This window comes from Hemicordylus capensis, chromosome 2 (assembly GCF_027244095.1).
Source record: "Hemicordylus capensis ecotype Gifberg chromosome 2, rHemCap1.1.pri, whole genome shotgun sequence".
NCBI classification, from domain to species: Eukaryota; Metazoa; Chordata; class Lepidosauria; order Squamata; family Cordylidae; genus Hemicordylus; species Hemicordylus capensis.
In genome coordinates, this window is record NC_069658.1 from 193,766,086 (window position 1) to 193,791,615 (window position 25,530).

At 47.1% G+C, this 25,530-nt stretch overlaps 1 protein-coding gene across 5 annotated transcripts in view; it reads right to left on the minus strand.

Annotated features, from left to right (window-relative positions):
- The window catches only part of PDE1B (phosphodiesterase 1B), a 162,125-nt gene that overhangs the window by 128,248 nt on the left and 8,347 nt on the right, over positions 1-25,530 (minus strand). Inside the window, exon 1 of one of the 5 annotated variants that reach the window (XM_053295939.1) lies at positions 2,779-2,797. The exons of the other annotated variants lie outside the window; for them this stretch is intronic. The gene's annotated coding sequence lies outside the window, so the exon portion shown is untranslated. Of the gene's footprint in view, positions 1-2,778; positions 2,798-25,530 lie in introns of those variants that run through there. 5 annotated transcript variants of the gene reach the window in all.

The following is a 25,530-nucleotide window of genomic DNA, read 5'->3' on the forward strand; positions in this document are numbered from 1 at the left end:
CCATCGAATGGCAATGGGTTAACGTCAGAGTTTGTCAAGGCAGTGGTCTAGGTGGACCAACACCAACTGCACACATATTCTAAGCTGCAACTCCAGGGGTCCTATCTAGGAACAAAAGAGAACAGCCTTCAAAGCAGCCGCCAGAGATGCACACACAACTCTGATCCCCATGATGTGCTGCTGGAGCTAAAAGCATCAACCCACACGCAACCAGCCCAGTGGTTTTCAGACTGTGTTCTGGGAAACTGTGGGGTTCTTCAGAAGCTTCATACAATTCCTCTAAAAGAAAGTCAGTAATGGCAGACAGGTTTCCCTGAATTAAGACAGCATGTCCTCCATTATCCATCTTCCCAAGAAATTTGCAGCTATGGGGCAGAATTGGAAGTGTCCAGGGTGAGTTCTCAGCTTTACAAAACATACTAGAAAGTCACCCAATGACTGACTTTTCATTTTCCTATTGAAAGCCACCGTTTGGCCATTTTGCTCCATGAATGGGGAAAGGGGAGCCTCTCTACCCCTACATTTCTATGGTGAAAGCCCTATATGGAGCTGAGAGGAGAGTAGCTTGCCTGAGGCCTACCTAGCAAGTTCACAGCCAAGGTAAATTCTGACTTTCCAGCTCATACAACACTAGCCACTACACTTCAGCAGCTACAACCATTATCCTTAATTACCCCTTGGATGGCAGTTCCTTTTATTTAGAGAGCTGCTTAAAGGCACCTCTGCAACTCAGGGTAGGATGGAGGCTTTAGGAAAGTCTCTTCCTGGAAGTGTCCGATTGCCTCAGGCCTCTGCTGCCTGCCACTGGGGCATTCTGGGAAGGTGGCTCCCCCACCCCAGAGGCTGCCCATTTAAGTGTTGTGAAACATTCATATGGCCCCTGAATGTAAAAAGCCACATGGGCTTGGAAGGCAAAATGAACAGAGACAGGATTTTGAAGAGACTGCAACACTTTCAAGCTCCCTTCAGCTCTGCTCAGAGTTGGAAGCAGAACACCCTTGCTAAGCCTCTCCTCAATTTGTCTGCATCCAGATTTGAAACCCACTTCAGCTGTGCACGATAGAATGGTGCCATGCAGTACCATGGGAATTAGGAACCTGCATTGCTCCTTCCTCGCCTCTCATGCACAAATTCTCTCCTTCCTTCCACAGGCTGCATAGCCATTGTTTAACGATGCACCTACGTTAGCTCCAACCACAGCTGGCCCCAACCAGTCTTAACCATGGCTTGCAAACCCACTTCAAATCACAGTTTCAGGGCAATCCTGGTTAGTTCCAACCATACCTATCCTTAATGCAGACATTAACATTATGCAATACTTACAGCAAACCATAAGACGGGATTCACATGCAAGAGAGATGGAGCTAGTGTGTGAGCCCACAAAACATTTCCAATCTTTATACCATGCCCAAGTATAAGTTTCTGTTGCTCAGCAAGGAGGGGTAGGCACTCTGTATATGCTCACTTTCTTTTCTTAGTTCATACCTTTATTACTACTTCATACAAGTATTTTTCATACCAGATTCTTTAAAGTAGGCCACAGGTATAAAGCATATTTCTAAATCGGCATAGTTAAAGAATGGGTGGGACTACAAGACCACGAGAAGGTTTTCTTCTTCTTACATCACTGCAGAATACCCTGCTTCCTGTTACACAAAAGGTCTGTCTGTTTTTTTTAAGCTTTTTGTCTGCAGATTTTGTGCAGGATCCAAAATCAGCTTATGATCTATCCCTTGAACAAAGGAGCAACTCACTCCTTTCTTTCTGGCCCAGTGATGGCAACCTTTCTTCAAGCTGTGAAGACCAGACACGCCTCAACCAAGCAGCAAAGGAAGAGGGGCATGTCCCAGCCTTCCAATGAAGGACCCGATACACTACTGAGCAGTTTGGACACGGAGAGTCCAAGTCCACCCCACGACCTGCCTGAAAAACTCATCAGGCCTCCCAGGAGCGTAGCAAGGTTGGAGTGGGCCCAGAGACAAGATTTTAAAATGCCCCCCCCCCCCAGTCCAGGGCCTCCGCACACCCCAGGCCCCCAAGGATTTAAGTCTGATATTCCAAAATAAGTATGCTGCCTGCAAATACATTTCACTGAATACACACACACACATCACAATATATAGTGATATACATTGAGTACCATACATTTGTATTACTTTTAATGCCTAGAACACACTAGAAAGATGAATTATTAAAATGGGCCCCTCGCTGCAGATTAGCAAAGGAGACTTTCAACCATGCAGGGTGAACCTATGTTTGTTTTCTCAGAATTCTGAACAAATTCAGTCAAGTTTGATTGCAGGAGGTTTTTCACAGGAGGCTTTTAAAGCCCTTTAACACACATCTCCTCTGGAATGGAGGTGCTGCATTCACATGTTGGCCAGATTTACCCTGAAGTCCCTGCAAGTTATTGGGGAGCAGTTCACACACAAGAAAAATAAAATAAAAGCACCACACATGCTTCACAGTTCTCACTCAGACCTTCTGGGTTGCAAAACAACTTGAACATAAGTGCATTTATAAATGAATGAATGAATAAATAAAATTAATAAAATACTGTTCCAGAAGTGTTTGCAATTTTCTGCCATGAAACAAGCCACTTATAGGACTTTTTAGATAGTTTTTTTTAAGTCAGCAAATTTTCCAAGCTGTTTCAAAATAAATATTCAGAGACTTCTCGGTCCCTCCCCCCCCCATATCCAAGCCCTATGGCAAGCAGATCCCTATATATGGGGGGGGGGCGGGAAAGGTAACCACAAAAAGGAGTTCACACTCTACCTGGCAAATGCTGGTCTGGGTTGAGCAGGGCAGCAAGGGGTCTTCTGCTGCAGAGAACACTCTGGCTGCCTCCTCCTTCCTGGCTGGCTTGGGCCCTACTTGAGTTCAGGCTTCACTGCGGCCTACACGGAGGCCTCCCTGGAAGCCCCGCCCACCCGCCGATCAGCTGAGAGGCGGGAGAAAAGGAGCTCTTTGCAGCTGGGCTGCTGCTTCGATTGCGGGCCAGCAGAACAAGCAGGAGAGACGGCGAAGAGGGCAAGTGGCTGAGAGGCTATGGGGCTGGGCAGGGGGCAATGGGGAGTCACATGAGGTGCCTCTGGGGTGCCCCTCCAGGCAGTGGGGCCCCCAGACAACTGTCTCCCCTTGCCCTATCATTGTTACGCGCCTGAGGCCTCCCTCTCAAATAGGGAGAGTCAGGCAGGCAGGCAGTCTTGCACATGCCCTGAGAATGATTGGCACCCCTCAAGTTTTTTCTGCACCCCTCAGGTTCCAAAGTCAAAACACCTTTGACTGACTCTCATCAAAGAGTCTAAAATGCCAGCCTGCCGCCAGCTGCTTTCCTATACTCCTCCCTGCAAGGTTAAAAAAAAAGTTATGTGGCTAAGATAGCAAGCAGAGGAAAGCTCCAGCAATGACGGCAGAAGGTGCCAGAGGAATCAAGGTGAGCTTCCTAGTCGAGGTGGGCTCTATGCCTGCCTCGGATGCCTACCAGGTCAGAAGTGTTTTGCATCCCATGTGGCATGGGGAGAAGCCTGCAAGAACTGGGGTGGGGCTGGATGGCCCTCGGGCTGCCTGGTGGCTCATCCTGCTCTAGCCCATCTACCAAGCAAGACCAAGACAACTGAAGCATGCCAACAAGTTGCCCTCTTCAAAGGCTTATTCACACACGCACAAACATAGCTGAATGTGTAACCAGCTTCTCTTAAAAAAAAAATACACTGCCAGTGCTGGCTTTGATTTTAGATCTTCATCACGTGAAGGGCATGCACACACAAACGAGTCCTTCGCTGTGCTAGGTGGACCACCCATTCAAAGTGCAGGTTAAGAATGCAAATGGAGAAGCAAAGCAAACAGAAAGAAAGCCAGTCTAAGCATGCTTCAATCCAACACACCGTTACAAAATACATTCCTAGAAAGCCACACGGCAAGCAACCGAATGAAGCAACATGATACCCAATGGACAGAGAGGGAATGGATCTGTGGAATGCTTCGATCTGTGTCTAGAAAGCTACAGATCACAAACTTAACTCGTTGCCCCCCAAAGTTCTAGACTTCTCCTTCCTTGGAGATTGTCAAGGCTAACGCATTTGGGGGCTAACGCATTTGGGGGCAGGGGGGGACTACTACTAAGGAAGGACATAACAGAAGTTTATAAAATTATGCATGGTAGAGATGGAATTTTTTCTCCCCGCATCATAATACTATGATTTCTGAATCTTAATATGTACAATTTAATATACGAGTGCCAAGTTTCACAAATTTCATATACTGAGGCGCTTCACACAAAAGCCGTGTGAAACGCCCAAACGGGATCAGCGAGGAGAGTGGGTTTGACCCACTCAGGCAGCCCTCCCTGGGCAGCCAGATCGGCCACCCAGACAGTTACCAACCCCGCCACAGAGCTGGTTGGGGCAGCAGCGTTCGGTGGGCCTCCTGTCCCCCGGAAGTCCCCAAATGCCCCGTGAAACTGTGCAGGGTATTCTGAGGAGCTCCCCGTCAGGGGGCTACTCACGAGTCGCTGTAGTGCAGAGCCGCACAGCAGCGACACACGATCAGGAAAATGGGGTTAGTGGAGGGCGTGCTCTGCTAACCTCGTTTGGGGGGGTGCATTTAAACGGTCTTGCTACCAGGAGCCACGCAGCTCCTGTTGCAGCACACAACCAGCCGAAACCAGGCTGGACTTCCTTAGCCTGGTCATGAGAATCGCCCCACCGCGTTACAAAAATGTTTTAATTTGAATTTAAGTGCTTATTTGTTTGAGGAACCTGCCTAAAATAACTCAGACTTCTAGCTTTTGTTGTCACAGAAGTCACAAGATACCTCAGTTTTTTCACCTGTACTGATGCTCTGGCTTTCTTACATCAAGATGGAGAGCTGGCCTTGTGGTAGCAAGCATGACTTGTCCCCTTAGCTAAGCAGGGTCTGCCCTGGTTGCATATGAATGGGAGACTAGAAGTGTGAGCACTGCAAGATATTATTCCCCTCAGGGGATGGAGCCGCTCTGGGAAGAGCAAAAGGTTCCCAGTTCCCTCCCTGGCTTCTCCAGAGTCCAAGATAGGGCTGAGAGAGATTCCTGCCTGCAGCCTTGGAGAAGCTACTGCCAGCCTGTGAAGACAATACTGAGCTAGATAGACCAATGGTCTGACTCAGTATATGGCAGCTTCCTATGTTCTAAGATTAAAATTGTTTCAAATATTGTCCATTGCAAAGAATACACATATTGACCATATATAACTACTGCTAGCAGGCAGCACAAATTCCACATATTACTGTTGCTGATGGCACTGACATTACATATTGCCAACCATATACTGGTTTTGTACGTGGCAGTTCAGCATATTTCAAATAGTGGCTTCCTCTGCCTATCTTCACATGCAGTTTCAACTGAGATTATCAGGGGCATCTTTTCTTTTCCCCAGAAGCAAAATTGGAAAGCAACAGCTCCCAGAAAACATGAGTTCCACTTTCATCACTAATAAAAGGTGACAGTGCTGTGAGATCAAGACTTTTCGAGTCACACTGCAAAGTTGACGCATTCCTACAGTGCAGATCAGCTGGGGCCAGAAGAAGAAGAGATGCTGGTTGTTCTTTTCTGGAGTGACTGTAGCGTTGATAGTCTCTGCCCAGGAGCCCCGCAAAGAACTTAGCTTAGATGACTTTTTAAACAGGATTTGAGAAGTTCACAAAGCATAAGTCTTTCCTGATAGCCAGCGTGGTGTAGTGGTTAGAGTGCCAGACTAGGACTGGGGAGACCCGAGTTCAAATCCCCATTCAGCCATGATACTAGCTGGGTGACTCTGGGCCAGTCACTTCTCTCTCAGCCTAACCTACTTCACAGGGTTGTTGTTGTGAGGAGAAACCTAAGTATGTAGTACACCGCTCTGGGCTCCTTGGAGGAAGAGCGGGATATAAAATGTAAAATAATAATAATTTTAAAAATAGCTAAATGAAACCTCCAAGTCAAAAGGCAGTATATCTCTGAACATCAGATGCTGAGAACATGGTAAAGGGGAGGGCTGTTGCCCTGACACCCTGTTTGTAAGCTTCCTAGCAACTGGCTGGCCATTGTTGCAACTAGATAGACCCTCCATCTGACTCTTATGTTCTTAACCAGCCTTGTTGACGAGACAGGCATGGTTAAGAATGTGAGTTGATCTGGGCAATGTTTTTCCTCTTCTCTGCCTTCAGTTTACCCAGGGCTCCTGCTGGCCTCACCATCTTTCTTGGAGGCCCCCAAGTGGGGTATGAAACACTAGGGAACAACAGAAAGAGATTAACAAGGAATCCAAAGCCCTAACCAATTTACTCCCCCCCCCACACACACACACGCTGCAACATCTCCTTCCTTCCCAACTTCCTCAGGTTCCCAAGTGGAGCTCAAAAGCACAATCCTTGTGAGGGTCAAGGCAAATGATAGCAGAGAGAGGCTGAATGGAAAGTGGGGAAACACACTCACTGACATCCAGAATAACGAAACACTTGTATAGTTAACATTGCGCTGCACAAGGAGGGCAATTTTCATTGATCTTCCTTTCCCTCCATCGCAGACTGTGACTCCTGAAAATATGTCCCCAAGGGCTGCACAGCCCTCAGAGAGATATTTTCAGGAGTCACAGTCTGCTATGAAAGAAAAGGGAGATTAATGGAAATTGTCCCTCTGCTGTAGCACACACATAAATATGCACATGAGCAGCCCTAGACGGGCTTGCATAGCCCTACCCAGGTAGCGCTGCCTGTGTGGAGTGCCTGGGTTGGTCTCGATCCTGGGGTTACCCTGCCAGGTGGTCCGATTTTTAAACCCAGGCTTTTACTGAGCTAGAAGGGCACGAGTGTGCCCTTCTACCAGTGTTCTCTCTCATTTTTTTCACCTGTGTACGGAATGAGTTTATTTCTGGGCAGCAGGATCAAGGCACTGTGTGCGCAGATGCATTCAGAGTGGGACCTTCCCGATTCAGCTTGAGCAGGATCTAAAATTAACTGAGCAGACATTAAAAAAAACAACTTGTGAGTGCATGCATGTGCGCACACCGTAGAGGGAACACTGCCTTCTACCCCAGTCCCCATTAGTGTGGTTGCTCAGGCTGCTTGCAGTCCGAGCAGTCCCAGAGCCGAGTGGCTAGGGCACCCAGCAGTGGAGAAGGCCCCCATGCACCGCGCTCCTCACATGATGCATTGTGGGATTTCTAGAGGCTGGGCTTCATTCCCTCTTCCTCCAGAAAGCTACGCCACACGCGGCAGCACTGCTTGTGTGGGGGCACAAGCCGCATGGCCAAAAAATGGGAAAGGATCATCTGGGGGGGGTGTGTGTGAAGTAGGTACAATCCTGGCTTCCCCATCGCCAGCCCTCCTCGCCCCGATTTCAGCATTGTGTGAACAACCTTACCGTGTGACTCCATAAACACCTCATTAGTCTGGATTAAGGCCACTGCCTTAATCTGTCTGCTCCCTTCCAAAGGCATGCCTATATTTTGCACATCTGGATCCAGATAACACTTCTTGAATTTCTGAATTGTCTGGGGGTGGGGGTGGAGCAAGACAGCACCATCCATGCTTCCCTCGCCATGGTTCCCGTTCTTCATATGGATGCTTAGGAAACCAATGCAAGCTGAAGCCCTTGAGACACCTGCACTGGGGATGCAATGCAATGAAAAAGCATATCCAGTTTTTTCAGTCATGCAGACCAACCCTAACACTTCATCCTACAATATACAAATATAGCCCACAGTTCTGTGATCGCTGCTTGCTGAAGAACTCAGCATCCTCTTTGCTTTTGCTTTGCTTTTTTTTTTTTTTAGAGCATAAGTTTCTACCCCGTAAGGCTCCAAAGATGTCCTTCAAAGTACTTAGGTGGGGCAATGAAAAATGACAGTTCAAAAGGCATATGGAAGGGTATAACACTGAACTGGATTTGCAGTGGACAGGGGATCTAGCTAAATTCAGTGTCCCATAGAGTGCACTGCCTCTCCCCATAATTCGTCAAAGCAGGATAAAATTATGCAGCCTAAGCAAATATAAAACTTTGTACCAAATCACAACATTAATCATTTTTTGGAACATAACTATATGGTTTTGTTTTTTTGTTTTTTAATGATTCAAAGCCCCTGATAATACAACACTGGACCTACCGCTGTTCCCGATATCAAATTTCAGACCAAACACAGGAGGAGGGAGGGTCAAATATCCCAGCCCCCCCCCCCAAAAACCCACTTTAAACATGTGTATATTCACCTGTTTGATCCCCCAGCTGCTGCTGCAGTACATGTCCCCGCCCCACATGTTCCCCACTATTTACTGCTACTTTCTCCTTCCTGCATGAGTCACATTGGCAATCCCAGCCAATCAGGAATCCTACAGTGAATGGGATGCCATCACTGCTCTAACCTGGCAATGACATTTGGGTAGTGATGACATCCAGAGGTGCACTTAGGCAGTGTTCCCTCTAAGGCATGCGCCTGTGTGCGTGCTCACACATTTTTTTAATATCCACTCAGTTGATTTTGGATCCCACACAGGTTTAATCAAGAAGGTCCCACTCTGCATATACATGCACACACACACTGGCTTGATACTGCCGCCCAGAAGATTCATTCCGCACACAGTTGAAAAAAAAATTAGAGAGAACACTACACCTAGGTAATTTTGGAGCCTAGACCTAGAGGCCTCCCCTACCTCCCACCCCAGATAAGCTGCAATGCACTTTTCTTTACACCAGAACATGCTCAGGGGGAAAGCTGGAAACTCTACTTTTAGAAGAGATTTTGAACACAATACTTCCCACTGTCTTGCAGAGACATACCACATTAAGCATGATCAGCATTTGGAGCTGCCCCCCCCGCCCTGCCCCCGCCCGGAAGTCCAGTCCAAAGAGCACCACTGGTGGCATCAGTGAGGGCAAATAAAGTTAACTTAGATAGAGCAATTGGAGAGGGGCACAAAACAGAACAAAAAGATTGTCAACACTGCTGAAAATGTTCCAATGGAAAAGGGAGAAAAGGAAAAGGAAAGGTCTATTCTGCTTGGCCACAACTGTAACCAGAGGTACAGAGCACAATACAGGACTCCTCAAACTTTTTTTTTTAAATTGTGTCAGTTTTTCCTTAATCGTGGCAATAAAACAGAGCCCTGAGCAGTGGCTGTGGCTGCCCATCCTCTTAGAAGCTGCAAATGCTACTATTTTCTCATCAATTCACACGGACACCAGCACTGCCAGGCCCCCTAGCCCCAGAGTCAGGCAGTCACCACCGCTTTCTGAAACTTCCAGCAAGAGAAAAACAAACACAAACAGCTTTGGGCCTTTCAAGCTCAAAGCCAGCGCAAATGGCAAAGTACAGAAAAGGTATCAAGGAGCTGTCAAGATCAGCAGCCTGGGAGCAGCCGGAACATGAGAGAATGACAGCAGAAGCCGAGGGAACGGGAGAGCGGGAGGTGCGGCTACCAAAGAGAGCCAAGACACACTGAGGCCCTGCACGGCAATGCCGAGCTCTCACGGCCAGTTTGACTTATGGAAATCGGCCGGGAGGGAAGAGCATAAAGACCACAAGGCTGCAGACAAACATGCTTCTGACATGGCTTCTCTGTGCTGTGGACAGCTTAAATGCAGCCAGCCCACATAGCTTGCCCCTTTTCTGGAGCCTTTGCCAGATGGATTCCGTGGGCAGCAACAGCACAGTGGGGAGGCAGAAATAAGGCGCTCTCTCTGGTACACAAAAGGATGAGGAAGGGGGCAGGGAGCCAAACAGCCTACCACCGTAGCCCCCCACCCCCACCCGAGCCCAATTCTGTCAATACCGTTTCAGAGCCTGGCATTCATAGACATTGCAGCGCGACAGCTGAGCATGCCAGCGGAACCACCTGGGACTGGCCGACGGAAGCCCAAGCAGGATGGTGGACCATCTCCAGCTTAGTTTGTACACAGTGCTTAACCCGACTCCAGTTTTGGTAGCAGCACTCTGCTCCAGATCACATGGAGTCCTAACAGAGTTGTCTGCGCGCATGCACAGAGTACATTCCTCTCACCACCAGCCGAGGCACAGGGCTTATTTATTTCCTTAACAAAACTGCACTTTATAGCCTGCCCTTCAACACATAAGTGTTCTCAGGGCAATTCCCAAGGGTTTAAAAGTTAACATACAAAACAGGAACACTCCGTAAGATCAGGGCCAGCAGTAAAATGCTCAAGAATCTGTATATATAGCAGCTCTCAGAGCAGTTTACGGAGCAAAAGAAGACGATCAAAGGGCTCACAGCTAAAATCGCACAAACGTGCAAAGGAGACGCCAGCGTAAGCCACTGCGTGGGACACTGCTAGGTTGGACAGGGACGGGTGCTCTCCCCGCTGCTAAATGTAAGAGAGCTGACACTTTAAAAGGGGCTTCTTTGCCCATTTAGCAGAGTAATACACAGCAGAAGAGAACAGCAAATAGAAACACCGCATTTTAAAGGACTATGAAAAATCAAAAGACTTCCGTCTGGCATCAGAATGGCTTCAGCAAGATTTCCCGGAAAATGTATTCTACAGAAAAGGCCGTCACACACACACCCCACCTCACCTCAGAAGAAAGGAGCACCCAGAGGAAAGACTCCAATAATGACTGCAGTGTCCAGGCATGCTGATTGGGAGGGGGGGACACACACAGAGACAATCCATCACTTTTTGCATGCGGGTGGGGCGGAACTTATTCTCTGAGCTCAGTCTCAGAAGCCTCTTTCTGTCTTCCTGATAACTCCATGGGTTGGCTCTTGAGTGTATGGAGTTGTCAAGTGTTTCTAAACATGTGCCAAGTGCATTCTCTCCCCCCCCCCCCCACATCTCTAAGTCACCACAAGTAACCCCAGTACATCTGGAACTGGAAGGCTTCCAGAAAAGAAGACAATCCTCCCAATGAAGACTCCACCTCAGCACATCTCTTTCAAGAAACTGAGCCATCCTTTTACTCCATAAACATCTGCAGAATTCCTGGTAGAAGGCAAGGATTTCTTCCAGGTTTTTAAACATCCCTTCCCTCCCACCAGGAGTGTCATGGGGGCGGGTGTGGGGCGGGTGGTGGTGGGGAGCTGCTACCAGGCCCTTGTTCTCACACCCCCTTCCCTTTGTAGTTAGAGCAGAATTAGTAGGCGGAAGATGCTGAAACACAATCAGGCATTCTCCTCTCGTTTCAAAGGCAACAGCCCATCATGGGTGCACATCACGAGCTCATACATTCAGGCAAAGATTAAAGGGGAGAAATCATTTGCTTCTCAACCTCCCGTGCACAGATTCTGTTAACTTTTAAAGCCTCCCTTTTAAAAAAATGTATACAGTCTGATGCCAAATGGTATTTGATGCCTAAAGCAGGCGTTGTGTAGCAGCATAAATGAAAGCTTTTTCTTCTAGGCAGGCCCATTAGCCAGGGCATCAGCACAGAGGGTTGGGGAGAGTAGACAGGCTGCATAGCAGAGGGGCAGCAGGAACGATACTCGCTTCATGCTGCTACACTCGAGAGAACCACTTAATAAAAAATAAATGGTGGAGACTGACAATATTTAGGCAAAGGAGCAATTAGACTGGTCAATGGTCCGATGCAGACATTAATGCTGGTTCCCTGCAAACCATGATTTACAAAACAGAAGCCAGACCCACGGAGCACACTCTCTCTCTTCCCCTTCCCAGCGCAATGAAAGGCTATTTTTTGAGTTAAAATTCAGAGACCAAGGGTCAGCAAAACTTTATTTTGGTCGAATGTCTGAATGCACACTGTAGAGATGTGGGATCTCTTATTTCATAAGCCATATTTTGAAGCTGTTCATATTCTTACGGTTGCAATTTCTGCAGTAACACGGTGTTAAGACAGCAATCACAGAGGCTGTAACCTTCCCCAAGACCTTGCAGGTATATAATTGTGTGCACATAATGCCCACATATCTTTCAACAATTATTACTACTACTACTACTACTACAACTCTTTAATCTAGTTCTCATTGAGGTGGGAAACCAGTGCTTGAGCTGTACCGCATCAGACTAGGACTCTGACAGGGTAGTTTTTTATGTGCAAGAAATTCTAATATGGAGAAGAATCCAGTCATGTGCAGGCATCCATAAATCCAGGACGAGTCCAGACAAGCAGGGCACTGAGCATCACAGACACTGAGCACCACACAGATCTCCTCCCTAGAGGTCTCATTTCCAATGCCATTTTTGAGAAGGTAAGAAACATCAGGAATCCGTTCTGAGCAGAAGGCAGGGGCAGAGCCACCACTGTGCAACCAGGTGCAAAGAAAAGGGCCACTGAAGCCCACAGGGGGGCGTGGCTCAGGCTCTGGAAAAGCCCCGAGCAAACTCCCCCTGCCCACACCCGGGATCCAGAGAGCCCCAAGCAAGCTCTCCCCTGTTCATTTAAGGCAGTGCTTGCTGCCTGAAATGACAAGGGGAGAGCTCACTCGGTCTATCTCAAGCCCGGGCATGAGGAATTCGCTCAGGGTTCATCCGGAGCCCAGGACACACTCCCATGCACATGATGTCATGCACACAGGGCATAAGTAGAGGGGCCGCCAAGCGGGGCCAGGCACAGGCTGTCGTTTGGCTGGCTCTGCACCTGGCAGAAGAAGGAGAGAGCTCCTGCCAGTACTTATCCTCTTCATATTCCAGTGCAAATAAGAGAAGACTCGCTTCTCTCCTAAGCCCTCTGCCGGTCAGAAATGATATCGGGGAAGAGAGGAGGAGGTTGATGGTGAGCACAATTAATGGCTGGCTCGCAGACTAATCCTAAATCTGTGGATCCCTGGCCATGTAAGCCCTCCTCTGCTGTATGAAGTCAGTACAGGCTGGCCCAATTTTACCATCTCAATGACAGCTTCATCTGGTACCTGAACATGTACGGCAGGCTCTACCCATAGCAGCTGCTTCCTAGTTTCAGGAATCATCACAGAGAATGTTACTATTAAGCATATTTAGTACTGTTTCCAACAGCAAATGATTTATGGAGTTCTCTGCCATGGAATGTGGTGATGGCCACTAGCTTGGAAGGCATTAAAAGGGGTTTAGACAAATTCAAGAAGGACAGGTTTATCAATGGCTACTAGTCTGGTGGGCCACTGTGTGAATCAGGATGCTGGCCTAGACAGGCCTTGGGCCCGAAGCAGCAGGGCTGTTCTTATGTTCTTTCGGTGTACACTCAAGGCACCATAAGTGAACAACTAAATATGTACAGTTGTAGACACAAAACAAATGCATCATGCAGTTCACTAAGCAGGGAGCCATGACTGGCTGTAGCACTCTGCTGAGCATACTCTCAGAGAGACTCGGGTTCGCTTCTCCAGAAATATGTACAGCAGCCCTCATCCAACTTACAGCACAAGTTTCTCTACCATCCCATGCATGGCAAGGACACCAACCCAGGATCGATGGTTCCGCATGGCTCATCAATGCTGCCACCTACAGGCTACACGCCCTGCTTACAGGTACAGAATGACACTTGTAGAGCTCGAGATATTTTAAAATATATGTCCACGAACAGGGATGAAGAAATAATTCTTTTTTAAAACTTTCTACACCACAGGAGACCCCCACCATGGCCAGTGTAGTCCACCAAACAGGACACCTGTGTGTCCTAATGTGGGTTTCCCAGCAGCATCTGGCTGGACTATATAGACCAATGATCTGATCCAACAGGACTCTTCTCGTGTTCTAAATATTTCCTTCTGCTTTTCTAATGCCAGGTTTCTAAATCAACCCCCTCTCCCCTGTTGCAGAAGTCTGAAAGACACTAGTATAGTAGTATACACACACAAACAAGCAGACCCACCCCAAAAGATGGTTTTGTAGTTCGCTCCCATCTTTTTTGTTTTGTTATTAATTCTGTCCTGCCCTTCCTCTAAGGAGCTATGGTTCAACACTATTTCATCCTCAAAACCACCTGTGATACAGGAATAGCCAGGACCATTCAGCTTCCTTAATGAATAGGGATCTGAGCCCAGTTCTCCCTGGTTTAGGTAAAACACTCAAACCACTATACCATAGTGGCACTTACATCTCATCTCCTTTTTTTTGTTTTAACTACTACTAATGTAATATTATTTTGATTTTAAATATTACTTTTCAACTTTTTAAGTGTTGGGTCCTTAAAGTTCACAAGGGGGGAGAAGAAGGAAAAGAGAAGAAGGCCGTTCTTTTCATCTCACCATTACCCGCACCCATGCTTCCTCACTTAACGTACAAAGCTGCCTTGTCCAAAGTCAGACGCTTGATCCATCTCGCTCAGTATTTTCTACACTGACAGCAGCTCTCCAGGGTTTCCCCCAGCCCCACCTGCAGATGCCAGAGATTGAACCAAGAACCTTCTGCATGCAAAGCAGGTTCTCTACCACTGAGCTACAGCCCCTGTTCAATTAGGGAGGTCCATGAACAGAAGCTGGCTTCTGCGCATGGTCCTCCTTTGCTGTACCAGCAGCCAGCATGAATCAGATGCACATCCAAATACAGTGGTCCCTCTACTTACGAAATTAATCCGTTCCGAATGCACATTTGTAAGTCAAAAAGTTCGTAAGTCGAAAAGTGGTTTCCCATAGGAATGCATTGGGAACGGATTAATGCGTTCCGGAGCCTAGAAAAAAGACCCAGACCCCCAGTAAGGCTTGCAAACTGCACAGGAACATTTCTTTTCAAGAATAAACAGGCAGTAAACAGGCAGGCAAGTCAAGGAAACCACATGTAAAATTTGTAAGTCGAAAAAACCGCATCTAAAACCGGATCTAAAACTGCCGTTTGTAACTCGAAAAATACTTATGTCGAGTAGTTCGTAAGTAGAGGGACCACTGTAGGCCCCGAAGTGCAGGTGTCTTTTCACAATGCTTTGCTTTCAGCAGAGCATGGATGAGAATGTGCATTCCACTGACAGCAATGCAAAGCAAATGCAAATAAACACCCTATATTCAGATATGCGCCTAATTTGGGTCAGCTGCAGATCCGTAAAGGACATCTGTGCTCAAAACCTGCTTCTGTATGTGGATCTCCTTAGTTGTATCAAGACGTACCCACTGACATACTCAGTTCTGTGAAGGGGGGGGCAAACACTGCAGCCCCTCTGCTTAGCTGCTTGCTCCTCTTCCACCTTACTCCAACAGCTGAGAACTATTAGCTACACACACACTTGACTAATGGAAACTTTTCAAGGCAGTAGGAGAGAATACAGGGGAGGAGAGCTGGTCTGGCGGTGGTGAGCCTGGATTGTTCCCTTTGCTAAGCAGGGTCTACCTTGGTTTGCATTTGGATGGGTGACTACACGTGAGCACTGTCTGCTGTAAATAACCCCCTTAGGGGATGGGGCCACAGCTCAGTGGTAGAGCATCTGGTTGCATGCAGAAGGTCTCATGTTCAATCCCTGGCATCTCCAGTTGGGCTGGTAGAGACTCTGGTCCGAAACCTCGGAGAGCCACTGACAGTCAGTGCAGACAATAGTGAGCTAGATAAACCAATGGTCTGACTCAGCATAAGGCAGCCTCCTATGTTCTTAGGGTACACACGGGGAGTGCACATGGGATGGCAAAAAGCAGATCTTCCTGCAAACCTTAGGCACCCCTCTGGCTATGTAGGGCCCCGTTCTGATCATTTCTAGGCCCACTGTGGCACATGGAACATCTACTTGCCAGATACACATAAGCCAGTCTCAACATTCTGCCCACCCTCCCAAGATTCCAGCACACTCCAGTGTGGCCAAGACATGGAACGCAGGGTGAGACTATTCAGACAGGAGCAGATGATCATCCTCCACAGAACAAAAGTTGCGGCAGATGAAGGGTGGCATTTGCAGCACCAGACTACTATGCACTCTTGCTCCTAGATGTTCATGGCTCCTAGATGTTCATGGCTGCATAAAGAGTCATATCTAGCACCCTGAATGGGGTGGAAGGCAACAGGCCCAGGCTCAAACTCCCTTGCAGGGCCGCTTTGAACATGACAAAAATCCCTACACAGAAAGCATTTCTGCATAAGGAACCGTTTGCAACTTGTGTGTAGATGGTCACAGGACAGTCACATTTGCATGAATTTTTGTTGCTAATGAGCCTTAGCTTCCAAAAGTTATATATATTAGCCCGCTGCAGCAAAAATGCCCAAAAATCCTATGGCACATCAAAGACTAAAGAAATGTATCATGGTTTAAGCTTCTGTGGACAGGAGCACACTTTTTCAGATGCATGAAGAGGAAGCCTGCGGGCAGAGCCAGCTTCTAATTCATTTCTTCTAAATCCCCCCCCCAAAATGAAGCACACAAACCAGAACCCACAACTGATCACTACCCAACCCCCAACACACACACACACCTCTTGTGTGGGATGTTCTTTCAAGAAGGTTACAGAGAACTCCTCAGGAATTGTGTCAGGACAGAAAGGACCATGGCCTTCAAGTAGCCTGGGGCAAATCTTTCTTCAACCCTAAATTCCTAATTTGTGAATCAATAATGACCTATCTCATAGGATGTTTGCCACTGTCAGACTGCATGAAAGGAAGGCAATGCTGCTACCTGCCCTGAATCTAGGGCTGTACAGCCTACAGCTTTAAAGACAGGAGGCGGGGAAGGAACAGTCTCCCCCACCCCACCACCACCCCGACTTTTTTCCCCCTGGCAAGTGGCTTGGAAAAAAAGACGGAAACAAGAGAGGTGACAGACTGGATTTTTTTCTGGTTGGTTGCCAATCCTACCTGGATCTCGAGGTTAAGTGAGCTGTAATTATGAAACAATTGTGTATCTATTAACAACCCACAAGCTGTTCAGTGCCTTGGTGCAAGGTGCACACATCTCAAGCCATTTACTCAACAGTAAGCCTCAGTGACTTCAGCGTGAGCATTCAAGAGTCAGCTAACTTGGTTTATGGATCAAAGCCAGAAGGATCAGTGTCAAGGTACAAATGGTTATCCTTCCTGCTATCAATGACAAATCTAACAGGCCTGCCAAGTCCTCGGTGGAACCTTGTCAATAGACTGCTGGGGCAACCAACATGTTTAACCTGTACAGTTTCACCACCTCAGTCATCTTGGCTGGGATTCAGATAGAGCAGCAACTCCCATGGAAGCAGTGAGGAGCGGGATAGAAGAAAGAACCAGACCTGTAATTTCAGCAGCATTCACAGCACTTGATTGTTAGCCGAAGCTTGTTCAGTCAGAATGCAGATAATACAATCCTGAATTCCCACAGCCAGTCGCTCTTTTAGGTGCCACAAAACTTTTCTGGTTTTGCTGCAACACACTAACACGGCTATCCACCCAGAATATGTCGTCAAGGGAGGCATTGGCTATAACCATGCAAAACGGAAATCTATCGACTTGATAACGAAAATCTTCCAGACATTTGACTGATTGATTGTTAGACTGACAGGCAGGCAGACTTACGTGAGCACTTCGTGCATTTGATGAAGTGGTCTTTGGCATACAGAAGTTTACACCACAATAAATCTAGATGGCTCAGACAAGGAATCACCCATGGTTTACCGGGATGTATGAGACACTATTATCCAGCAATCCATGGTCTGCAAGGGGCTGCCAAACCAGGATTTGAAACCACAATTTAAAGTTGGCTTGCAAGCCACTGTTCAGACAAAATGCCATTTGCCATTACACCTGAACTGACAAGCTATGGTTGTGTTGCTCCACTTCTGAAAGCTGCTGTTTGGGACCAGGTTTCAAGGATTCTCAGGTGAGGTGGAGGAGGAGGGAGACAGCAAAAACATGGCTTGCCATCTGAAGCACACATCATGATTCGGCCTCTAAACTATGGTTAATGCAAAACATGGTTTAGCAACGTCTGAACCAACCCTTAGTCTTTAAAATGCCACAAGGTTCTTTGCTATTCTAACTGCAGAGCACAAAAGAGAGAGAAGATGCTCAGGTGCCTCACAGAATGCTTTATGCGTTCAGATCAATGTTGTTTTTTCAAGGTCACTAAAATGTTTTTTTTAAAAATATGAGCAAGTAGTACAGATTTCAGTGCAAAAATATAAATGCCACATTAACAAACATTAACAGATCCCATATATTATAAAACAACATCAAAATGATCGTGAGCACACTACACCACTTTGCATTGAAATGTGTGCAGCTTGCTCATTATTTTTTGTGTGTTTGTGTTTCTGTGCCCTTGAAAGGAGGATAATATTTCTCTGAAATGTGTCGGGCTCAATAAATAATTCCTCTTAATGATCCCACACCACCAAGCAAAACCTACCTGAGGATATAACGAAGAGGGGGCACAAACAGTTCTCCAAAAACCCACCCCTTATGCCATCAAGCTCCTGCCCAAGAAATATGGCACTTGAGATGGCACACACTTATTCACACACCTGCATACAGACGTTTAACAATGTTTTACAGAAGCCTCTAGTACGACAACCAATATCCATATACCACCATTCAACAAAGGTTACCAAAGCAGTTTACACAGGAAAATAAGTAATAAATAAAGAAGCCATTTCCCTGTCCCCAAAGGGCTCACAATCTAAAAAGAAGCCTAAGATGGTCATCAAGAGCAACCACCGGAAGGATGCTGTGCTGGGGATGGATAGGGCCAGTTGTTCTCCCACTGTTAAACAGAAGAGATTTGTCACTTTGAAAGGTACCTCTTTGCTCAGTTAGCAGGGCAAGCAGCTAACTGGGCAGTTGCCGCCTTCAACAACATTAGAGACCTGGTCACACCAGCGGAGGTTTAATTCTCCTGAGCTGGTTTGGCCTGGATACCAATCCATCACCATATCCCAAGGTCATTATTGTTGTTTTAATGGGTGGTTATAGTCCAGCGCAGGTAAATCAAGTGTTCTGAGAGAGCACAGACCAGTGAGTGGAGTGATGGACTGAAGATGTCTGGTCTCAGGTCCCTGATCAGCGATGAAGTCAATGGACAGCTTGCCCAAGTCACTTTCAGCTTCAGTTTCCCACGCAACATTCCATCACATCCTGGCAACTATGCAGCTGCGGGCTGACTATGATTTGGGACAACACCATTTGTGGCCAGGTTTCACCCCACCCCCACCCCTACCGCATCCACCAATCCACAATGACTCCTGCATCAATAAACAGCTATCATTTACTTCTGCAAGGAGAAGGAAAGTGCCCCACTTAGAAAATGTTGCAGTCGTGCCAACATCTGCCCATTCCCAACAGGAACACACACAAGGAACTCCAGCCTGGAAGAATGGTGTCCAAACACACTCAGTGCCAGGATAAATGCAATAGATATATTTTCATAACACATACAATATGAGAGGAATCAAAACAGCAAGATGCCCAAAGTCGTCTTAAAACAGCCTTGCAGCATTTTCTCTCTCTCTCTCTCTCTCTCTCTCTCTCTCTCTCTCTCTCTCTCTCACACACACACAGAGAGATGTGAGATGACCAGGAAGTCATTGGTTTTAAGAAATCCATAGTAAAGGCAATACTGAATGCTATAATGTGTATGTGCTCAATAAATATACTTCCATACATTATGCCAGCTCTAACAACAGGTATACAGTGGGGAAAGTCCAACGTATCTCTGTAGGCATGGCATACATTGCATCCTGGGGCCCCAGCAACATATGCAACTTCTCTCTACACGTACCCTGCCCATAACAACTGCTATTTTGGTAGTTAATTCTAACTGACCCGACTAACTCAGTCTCTCACTGCAAAAGTCACTCACTATTAAGGCAAAATCCAGCCCAGACCTTCTGAGCCAGGGGAAACAGAAGCCGAAGTGCATTAAGAGCTTCATAAACTGGTACGACTGTGTGTTTGGACATAACCTCATATTGACAGGAGATTCAAACAGCCCTCTGAATGCAGCTGAGATGTGCATTTATGGATTCGTTTTTCAAGTTACTGGAAGAACATTCACAAATTCATCGCCCGCTGATGATGGGAAAGCCAGGCAAGTGACAGAGCAATCATGCACGGCTTTGCCGCACAGCCAGCTTGAATAAAGATCCAGTCAGTCGCATATGGCCGTGCACAGAAGGTTATGTGAATTAACCTTGATTCAAGCCACAGCTCTATCTAGTCAAATGCTGTCAACCAGAGGTGCACCTAGGTAGTTTTGGAGCCTGGACCTAAAGGCCTTTGGAGGCCCCCCTGCTGCCAGTTAAGCATCATTTTTTAACACGTAGGTTGCTGAGGACACAAACCACACCACCCAGGACAGACTAATGAGGATTTGGGGGGCCCCAAGTGGTGTGGAGGCCCTGGACTTTGGCCCCGAAATCCAGGGGTAAGAGAACCTCTGCTGTCAACCCTTCCTGGACCTGGGCTCCCAACATCTAAAACAAGTGGCCCCCTCAACCAGCCCAGCATCTTCCAGTTCAGCAGCAAGGGATGAAAATCAGGCTCTCACTTTAGTCAAGTGTGCAGTAAAATATAGGACAGCTCCCCACTACAGGAGAGACTACTGGGCAAAGACTACTGGGCAAGCCTAGGCTAGTCTCTCAGCTCAACCAACTTCACAGGGTTGTCGTAAGGAAGTGGGGGGAAATAGTGGGAAGATCCACGTACAACACCTTGAGCTCCTTAAAAGGAAGAGCTGGATAAAGATATACTTCATGCTTACTGCCTGGGCCTTTTGATTACTTTAGCCAAGCCTGAGCCAAGCCTATAACTTGAACCACCTTGGGAAGCCTTATGAAAGGTAGTATAAAAATTGAACAATACATACATAAATAAAATAACGCTCCTATTTCAAGCCTTCTCCCCACCCCGCCCCATCCTCTCCCAACTGCAAGCCAGTTCTTCTGTTACGAGACAGTTATAGTGGGCACTCCCTTGTGTAGAGTAGTCAGAAAGACTGAAAGGAAAACAACGCGCCTGTCCCTGTGACTGATGCACAGAAGAAGGGATTTCAGCAGGTGCAGCTTGTCAGGCAGGGGAAAAGTTGCACCTGCCGAAATCCCTTCTTCTGTGCATCGGTTACAGGGACAGGTGTCCTGCTGTCCTCTTTTCCATCTCACACAACACTTTTCCCTCTCACACAACACTAGAACCAGGGGTCACTCCATGAAATTGATTGCCAGGAGGTCTAAGACCAACAAACGGAAGTACTTTTTCACACAACACGTGATCCACTTGTGGAATTCTCTGGCACAGGATGTGGTGACAGCCAACAACCTGGGTGGCTTTAAGAGAGGTTTGGATGACTTCATGGAGGAGAGGTCTATCAATGGCTACTAGTCAAGGGCAGGGTGCCTCTGAGTACCAGTTGCAGGGGAGTAATGGCAGGAGAGAGGGCACGCCCTCAACTCCTGTCTGTGGCTTCCAGCGGCATCTGGTGGGCCACTGTGGGCCATCTAGTCCAGCATGTGGAAACAGGATGCTGGACTAGATGGGCCTTGGGCCTGATCCAGCAGGGCTGTTCTTATGTCTTATCTGGGCACCACACTCCATCTATGCTATCCCACTAACACAAGAATGCTGAAAAATGGGACAGGCCGGATGTTCTCAGGAGAACCATGCCAGCATCCAAGGTCAAATCTGAGGCTGAAGGGACTAGCACGACTCTTCATTTCCAATCCCTGCATCTCCTTCCTTCTCCCATTCCCTCAGCCCAAGACCTTCTCCCCACCACTGTGGCATGTGGAATACACCCCAGAACGGCCTGGGTGATGAAGAGTCACAAAGGCCCTTCTCCAACCAATCAGTCACCAGCTGAGAGGAAGGGAAGGGAAAGACTCCTGCTGGGTATTTATACGAAGATTTGTTGCCCACCTTTCTTGGTTTTTCATCCTTTTTTCCAAAACTGCCAGGAGTACGATAACAAAAAACACACTTCAAATCAAAAGCACTACAGTTAAGGAGAAAAAACAAAAGAGAGAAAAAGGAGGGGAAAAAGAGAACTTTTTGAACACCAGCTGAGCCAACAGAAAACAGCTCAGGCTCATTGATTTGAACAGTGCCGTAGGCTTGGCAATCCAAGAACATCTCAATTCAGCTCCTCAACATAAAGGGAGACGAACACTAGCAGATGGGCCCTACCCATCTGGTCCTGGTATCTATACACCTAATGCTGCAGCATAAAAGCACCCCAAGGGAGAAAGCAGCTCCCACAATCTTGAGGGGCATCATTTCCTGTCCAGACCATCCCAGCTGGAGACAGACATCAGTTTTTGAGAGGGGCAGAATGTATGTATGTATGTATGTATGTATTGAAATTTTCTTATATACCGCCTCCTCCAAAGACTCTAGGCAGTGGACAACAACAATACCAATCACATTTTTTTTTAAAAGAAATTATAAAATAAAATAAAGGGCAAATGCCTGGCGAAACAGGTAGGTCTTAAGAAAGGCCCTAAAAGCAGCTAGGGAGGGGGCTGAATGAATCTGAGGGGAAAGAGTTCCAAAGAAGAGGGGTGGCCACAGAGAAGGCCCTCCTACGGGCCCAGGCACCACGCACTATGCCAGGGCCCGGGACACTAAGGAGGGCCAGCTGAGAAGATCTCACAGGACAGGATACAACCAGCCAAGAGAGGCGATCCCAGAGATATACAGGTGCTAACCTATAAGCATTTTCTAGGTGAGAACCACCACTTTGAACTGGACCTGGAACAGGCAACCAGTGCAGCGAGCATAAAAGAGGTGTGACACTATCAAATCTACAGCTACCCATGAGGAGGCGGGCCGCTGCATTCTGGACTAGTCGAAGCTTCCAAATCTTTTTCAAAGTCAACCCTAGGTAGAGCATGTTACAGTAATCCAGAGGAGAGGTAGCAAAGGCATGAGTGACTGTTGCCAGGGCCTGCTGGTTAAGAAAAGGCTGTAACTGGCGAACCAGCCTCCACCTGCTATAAAATGTATTTATTACATTTTTAGACTACTCAGTCCAATAGCCTGAGGCGGCTTACAACCAATAAGAACAAACTTTACCCAGGATGTACACATGCATTTCTTTTGCCCCATTGTCGCCTCTGGTCAAACAGGTTTTGCAGGATTTGGATGTGATACAAAAGCCTGCACAAGCTGCTTGTCAGAGGCAGAAGTAGAAGGAGTGTACATCTCCACTAACTGTGATCCCTCTTTCAAACTGGTCTCAAATCTGCAGGCGGGGAGGCAGGGAGGAGAACCATCCATTTCCAGCTCTGATAGAATCCGATTGCATTGCAATGGTCCCCCTCTGTGGTTTCTGCTATGAAGCCTCCTGTTCATGAATGGCCTCCTTGACTCTACTCCTCAGGCAACCTCTCTACCAAGTCCCTTCTCAAAGCCCATGTCTCCTGCTGCCTGAACAGTCCTTGCCTTATCTATAGCCTGGGTTTCCCCTACACATCCTTAGAGACACTCAAGGCAGAATTGCACAAAGCTCACCATTCCTAAACCCACCATTGGTGCCTTAATGCAAATTCAGAAGCAAGGCTTAGCCCAAATTTTCTTTGGATAAAGGAGCCAGCCCAAAAATTTAGGAGCCACACTGTGGACACTTGACAAAATTACTGGACTTATTTACATTTGTGGAGGGAGAGGATGAATGAGAGGCTCTTTAGTCTCTTTACAAGTGACATATTTAGAACAGAAACAGAGCTGCCTGGGGCAAATATTTTTATTAAATAGCTACCTCTGAATATCCTAATCCAGGAGCCACAATAAAATTTCTAGGTGCCATGGCTCCCTGGTGCCTGGGATTTGTCGTGGGCTTACTTAAGCCTCCTCTCCCCCCACCACTTCAATTCTTCCTATAAATATTCCCACATGCTCCTAGTCATTTTCCCCCATTGGCCAGACTTCTAAAAGTCTTGGAGTAAAGGCAGGGGGGGGGAGACATCTGTAGGGAAGAAATCAGGAGGTGTGAAATGGGTGAAGCTCCTCTCCTCTGCCCACAAGTTCTTCCCTGCAAATGCCCCACATCCCTGATTTGCATTACAAGGGAAATGCAGAGTTGGGGTCCCAGTGCTTTCCCTCCTAATGTGCAGTTCTACCCTCATGGACAATCCCTGATCACGCACCCCGCACCCCATTCATGTCTCCTTCATCTGGACAAGGAGTGTGCCAGTTTCATATTCTATTCAGCACCCAGCACATCTTTGGCTCTGAATACATACTAGTAGTGCCAGCAATATTGAGGCCAAAGTAACCTAAACAAATAGACAAGGCCAAGAAATGGCACACACACCTGTCAGCTCCATTACAATCAGCCACACAGGGTTTCCAGCCAAGGCACCTTATTTAAGTCCAGAACTCTGGATGCCAGAGAGAAGGCCAGACCACTTTGGGGGGAAACCAAGGCTATAAACAAAATTTATCTAATGTTATGATCTGCTTCTCAAGGCACATATTTGATGCATCCACATGAATTAAACACCCCCATGGGATTTTATCAGCATCCCCGAGACACCTTACGTAGCCCCACGACGACATTAACAATATCAGGTGGATCAAATGGTTTCATGAGCAGATTAAATAGCAGGGTGGAGGCCAAGGACCACAAGGGGCAAAGGAGGAGGAAAATGACACAAAGAAGTACAACAAGAATGTGCCTGCAAAATGAACTTCAGAGATGGGCACCTTTTTGAGGCACTCCCAGACACTAACAAAAAATGTGGCGACGAGTCATGTTGGCTCAGCTATAGCAAAAACTTTTGAGTTTCATAGCTTGTGAGAGGCTGGCTTTCTGGCAACGTGGCTAGCTTGTTGATTATGAAAAGCAATTTAGCCGCAGACAGACTTAAAGATTCTCTTTTGAGTGTTTTTCACAGAGAACTGCAGAGAACTGTTCACCATCATTACGCATTAGCTGAAATGGCGGGGCATGTGTTGCAAAACTGTTTTCTCCAACATGAAACGTAACACACACACACCCTTCAGTAATTTTAAGGGGGTTAAGGCATTCAGATCGTCGTAAAAAATATTTTTTATTATTATGTACTTTGTATTTCTATAGCTTTTTCAAGTGTTTTTAAGCACTTCACATGTATTAGCTTGACAACAGCCCTATAAGGTAAACAAGTATTATTATCCCAATATTGCAGCTTGCAGGGGTGGGCAGGGTGGTGGGGGGGAAGACATTGCGATTCATGGCAGAAGTAAGATTCAAACCAAGTTTGTTGGTTTGTGAGCATACCAATTAAGATTGATTTATTGACCAAATAAGTCCCGATTCACGGCTCAGCCTCTCTCTTAGGCATTACACTACCTCGGCTGACCCAGTACAACCCTGAAACATTCAGGGGGCACCCTTCTCTCTCCTCAACAGCACCCTTAGAACTCGGCATTCAGGCAAGAGCCAATGGGACTCCAGAGTGAACTCTTCCCAGCCCTCATTGGCTGCTGCTTCAGCACCATTTTTTCACGCCTCTCAATAACAGTGACGTTGCTGTGTAGTCAAATCCCATCGTGTAGTGACATCACTGCTACGCCGAAGGCGTTGGCTGGTTTTTAAAAAACCCCAAATGGCATCAAAGCAGCAGCCTTGTCAGGCAACAAGCTGGAGTGAAGTGGCACAAAAATAGAAAGATCAGGGGTGGGGTGGGTGGGATGTCATTCAGGAAAGGTGTTGGGACTCCCCACAGCAAGACGCATCCCAGAAACAAACAAGAAGTCATCAATCGTCCACTGAA